At 40.6% G+C, this 5,673-nt stretch overlaps 1 pseudogene; it reads left to right on the forward strand.

Annotated features, from left to right (window-relative positions):
- Positions 1-710: 710 nt before the first annotated feature.
- On the forward strand, positions 711-1,376 carry LOC122675198 (annotated as a pseudogene).
- Positions 1,377-5,673: the final 4,297 nt, after the last annotated feature.

Below are 5,673 nucleotides of genomic sequence, written 5' to 3' on the forward strand. Positions count from 1 at the left end.
TACAGAGCCAAGAAGAAAGAAATCCCAAGCAGGATAAATACAATAAAAACTACACAAGGTCTCAGCCTGGTGAAACTACTACTAATGACATATAAAGAAAATATCTCAAAAGCATCCAGTAAGAAAGAAAGGAGGGAGGTAGAAAAAAGGGAAAAAGGGAGAGAAAGGGAGAGAACAAGCAATGTATATAGCAGAAGATGAACAGGACAGCTAGTGGAAGAGAGACAGTGATGAAATGATATCTTTAAAGTGCTAAAAAATAAAATTACATTTGCCAGGAATGCTATATACAGTGAAGATATTCTTCAAAAAAGAAGGTAAAATAAAGAAACTTTCAGGAAAACAAAACTCGAGAGAATCGGGAACTAACAGAGCAGAGTTGCAAGGGTCATCACAGGAAGTGGATCCAACTAAAGAAAATGAGAATGAAAATAATTCTTGCCTTGTGTGCATTAATTAGATATCCATTCCAGGGAGAAGAAAAGTTAAGGAAGCATACTGTAATCTCTAAAATAGCCACTAGAAAACTAATTGAAACAGTGAATAGCAAAATTCTGCATAGGAGGTAGAGTGGAATAGTAAAAACAATCTATTACTATATTTTCATTATTTTAACAGAAAGTAAGGGAGAGAGATGGAAACTAGGGGCTTGAGGGTTCCTGACCCCATCTTCTTCCTCCTTGACCCTGTTGGCCTCTTGCCAGGAAACTATGAAAGAAATAAATGGCATTCTAAGCAAATTGAGGCAGAAGATCAAAATCTGAGTAATAAGTGGGTTGACTTTTGATAAAGTGCAGAAGCTGGAAAATGATGTGGTTAAAAAGATATGATTATGTGTTTCCAGGAAATGGCTTGGTGGCATACAAAGATAGGTAGTTCTTGTACAAACAGAATATTCAAGGTCACCTGGGTGAGGCCCTAATCCAAGATTTAATCAATTGTCTGAGCTACATTGCAGAAATGAAACTCCTAAAGAAAAGGGGTATTTTTGAATGAAATTCTAAATGAGATGTGAATGTGTCCTCTATTGAAAGAAGCTGCAGCCCCAAAGAACACACGGAATTCTATACACACTACTAACAAAAAAAGTTAAGACAAAAAATGTGTAGCAGATCTGGACAAAGAGTTTGCAAATAAAAACTTCATGTTTTCTATTAGGAGGCCAGGTCAGCTTTCATGTCTTTCCTGATAGCTGGAACAAGAGATGTTTCCTGGGACATGTGGAAAATCATGATTATAAGACTGTTTCTCTCTTTGGAGACATAACCATGGCAAGTAGGAAAGACCATGAGATACTCACAGATCTGAGAACCACAGACTGCACCACGTCTGTGCCTGAGGACACATGCAAGATCCTTAAAGAGTTCTTGTCCTGATGATCCTTTTCCCCTTGGGAAGAAAAGGGAGCTGACAGGGTCATTCAGAGGCTACACCTGAGGTTTCCTCATGCTTATGTGCCCCAGTCCAGGCCAGGCTCTCCACAGGGTCAATCATCCCATGAGTCCTGACAGTGGTATCCCCACTTAGCCAGGAGAACACTCTCTACTCTGAAACACACGATGCCCTCCATCTTCAAGGAGAGACAAGAGAAGAAAAGACTTGTCAAGAATGGAGCAAAGGAATAACCCCACCCATAGACTTTATCACCCACTTCCATATTTTCAATCACAGTATACATGGGTTTGGGAGAAACTTCCTATCCTTCTAGAGGGAGAAAGGAAATGTGCCTGGACCCTCCCTCTTCACAGGCCATTCGATATACACAGCAGATGTTTATGTTTGGACATTGTACATCAATAACAGAAAGGGGGCCTGGAGATGAGAAAGAAAGGACAGGACACTTAAAACAATCCAAGCCTTGGACAAAAGTGTAAAAACACTTTTTAAAATGGAACATCCTCTTGAGTGTCAGCTAGATGAGGCTTTGAAACTGAGACCACTCTGATCACAGGGGTAGTATTAAGCTCAAGACTGCCTGCAGTCTTTGTTTTTTGATCCTGCGCCCTGCCTGTGAGATATAGACCTCAGCATGGACTGTGGACAGAGGACCCAAGTGACCACTGACCCCAACTAGTCTGCACTCAGCTCTCCTAGAAGGTGGATCAGTTCTATATTCACCACACTTTGAATAGCCTGTCTGGTTCTCGGTAACCATGGAGATGGGAGGAAATCCAAACCAACAACCTCTGCTAGAGAACTGGCACCAGCAGAATGGTCCTTCCCTTGGATGTACATTCTGATCCCAGTTCTGGAGAGACTACCTTGGGGTGTTAAATTTCAACAAAAGTATCTTTATATTGGACCTGGCTGGCTCCCCAAAATCATTATTCACCTCTGGTTTCTCAGATAGGAGTCTGGATAATCCACAGCAATAGGAACTGCAATTTACCTCGCTGCAGATTTTTTAATAAAAGGTGTTCATCCAGGCCTTGCTGTTGTTGTTGTTCAGTTACTAAGCCGTGTCTGACTCTTTGCAACCCTGTGGATTGCAACACACTAGGCATCCCTGTCCTTCGCTATCTCCTGGAGTTTGCTCAAACTCAAGTTCATTGAGTTCACTGATGGTATCCAACCATCTCATTCTCTGTTGCCCCCTTCTCCTCTTGCCCTCAACCTTTCCCAGCATCGGGGTCTTTTCCAGTGAGTTGGTTCTTCACATCAGGTGGCCAAAGTGCTGGAGCTTCAGCTTCAGCAGGCCCTCACTAGATCTTGCCTTAAGGGTTGAGAGCTGCTGTGATTGGGACCCTCTCTCTTCCCTTCCACATTCTACAAGTTCTTTGTGAAACTGGAAGGCAGTACAAGGTCCCAGTCTAGAACACAGATGAAGAGAACACCCAAGGTCATTGTTCACACATCACTTTTCAGTATTTGGAACGACTGAGATCCACCAACCATCTACAAATAGGTACTGAGGGCCAGCCTCAGTCCTCAGAGAGGACTCTCCTGGGGGTCACCTACCTGAATCCTGGTCTGGGGAAGCCTGTGCTCTGCAAATTCTGCCTCCCAGGCCCCAGCCAGTTGCTTTATCATGGATTAAACTGGTTCCCTCCAAACCTTCTGGCCACTCAGTCTTCGCTTAGCTTGGATTGGGTTGGGGGAAAGAAAGAAGACACAGTGGCCTGTGAAGTCTGCCTGGCTCAACCACACTGTTAACGCTACATGGGATTGTGGTTTCCTCAGTGATTCCTAGGCACAACCATCCAGGGGCAACTTTTCTCATAGAATTTAGTAAATGATACTGTGATGGCCCTTCAAAATGAAAAAAGTGAAATGAAAAGCAGCAAACTAAAGGGATTTTTATTGTTTCCTAAAAACCAAAACAAACAAACAAAAAAAGGCAGTGATGGCTAAACAGTGGACAAAGGACAGATGACAAAAAATAGGACAAAGAGTAAAAAGGTACAATTGAACCCCAAAATATCACTAATTATACTAAATATAAGTGGACTTAGTGCTCGTATTAAGAGTCAAAGATTGTCAAATTGGATAAATAAGTAAAATTCTGTCTATATACAGTATGTGTGCCTGTGTACTCAGTCACGTCTGACTATTTATGGACTGTAGCCCACCAGATTCTTCTGTCTGTGGAATTTTCCAGGCAAGAATACTGGAGTGGATTGCCATTTTCTCCTCCGGGGGGATCTTCCCAAACAAGGGATTGAAAGCAGGTCTCCTGCATTGGCAGGCAGATTTTCTACCACTAAGCCACCTGGGAAGACTTCATATGCAGTGTACATGAGATGAATTTTTAACATAGGAAAGTTGAAAGTGAAAATATCAGAAAAGATACACTATGTAAACACAGTAAAATAAAACTGACATGACCGTACTTATATCAGATAAAGTAGATGTCAGGACACAGGGTATTTCCAGGTATAATGAATATTTATAATTGTAAGAGAATCAATTTAACAAAAGGATCTAAAAATATTAAATTGCTTGCACCTAATAACAGAGCTCAACAAATCATAAGTAATAAATGTTGGAACTAAAGAGAGAAGTAGACAGATCGATCATTATTGTTGGGCTTACAGTAGGATTTTATTTACATACACTAAACACTAATTTAATTTGAGGCAAATCTCAGTAATGGTCGATCTTGGTGAACGTTTGATTGTAAAGGGGCAAATTATATTTTGTCAGGGTGATGAGATACCTTTCTATCCTTGACCGGGATGGTGGTTTCACAGCAGTATGCATTTGTCAAACTTCTCAAACTGTACACCTGTGCTTTTTACTGCATGCAAATTCTTTTTCAAAAACCTCAAATCAGGGCCCAGTATTTTCCATAATACCCCCCTTTTCACTTATCACATTTAATATTGGATTTTCTATACATTTAAATGTATTATTTCTCCTTTTGGAAATAATATATATAGAGAGTTCTGCTTGAGTTATTTTGGGGGCTTCCCTGGTAGCTAAGCTGGTAAAGTATCCACCTGCAATGCAGGAGACCCTGGTTTTATTACTGGGTTGGGAAGATCCCCTGGAGAAGGGAACGGCTACCCAAGCCAGTATTCTGGCCTGGAGAATTCCATGGACGGAGAAGCCTGGCAGGCTATAGTCCATATGGGGTCACAAAGAGTTGGACACAACTGAGCTTTCACTCTCACTTGTGTTATTTATTTATCTTTACAACTTTGCAGCACTTTTCCCAACTTGAATAATCAATAAATACCAAATGAGCAAATAAAAATGAACTCTGAATACTGAATCCAACATTGTAGACAGCATTAAGTTTATTCTCTACTGTAGAGCAAGGAATGCCAAGTGATGCTAAATTTGGCACACTGCTTATTTTTGTATGCCCCTCAAGCTAGGAATGGGTTTTCCATTGTAACTGGATCAAAAGAAGAAAACATAAGTGAAAAAATGATATGAAATTCAAATGTCAGGAAGCAGAAATGAAGTTTTATTTTAACAGGGAAAGGTAAAAAGATGAGAAAAGACATACCATGAAAACCCTGAGTGTGATATGGTTTTACTAGCATCATGTAAAGGAGCCTGTGAGGGTACAGGGGTTTCCAAATATAACTGAGGCAAATTCATGAAGATGAAATAGAAATTTTTAACTGGGCTGATCTAGAACTCAGGAATCTGAATTGTCTTCCCTGACGGCTCAGCTGTAAAGAATCCGCCTGCTAATGCTGTTTGATCTCTGGGTTGGGAAGATCCCCTGGAGAAGGGGATGGCAACCTGCTCCAGTATTCTTGCCTGGAAAATCCCATGGACAGAGAAGCCTGGAAGGCTACAGTCCTTGAGGTCACAAAGAGTTGTCCACAATATAGTGACTAAATATCAACAACGACAACAACAAATCTGAAATTGTACCACACCCTCTGTAAAAAAAACCTGCTGTAGAGTAATTGGAATGACAAAACAATTCTTAGTCATAAGCCATGCAAATAATTAGCTGTTTCACAAGATACAAAGTAACAGATGGGGGTCACACAGATTTAGTGAGAGGAGTGCAAGTGATTATGTAGGCTACAGAAGATACAATTTGGAAGGCTATGAGATAAGGAGATAACTGGTTTCTGCCTACACAGTTTCAGCAGCTTTGCAAAGATGAGATTTATAAATACTTTATAAATTAAAGAAATTAACTACAGCACCACTAAACTGAAAGTACCACCTACACTACTTGCACAGTTTTCTATTAATAGTGACTGA

Source organism: Cervus elaphus, chromosome 19 (assembly GCF_910594005.1).
Source record: "Cervus elaphus chromosome 19, mCerEla1.1, whole genome shotgun sequence".
NCBI lineage: Eukaryota > Metazoa > Chordata > Mammalia > Artiodactyla > Cervidae > Cervus > Cervus elaphus.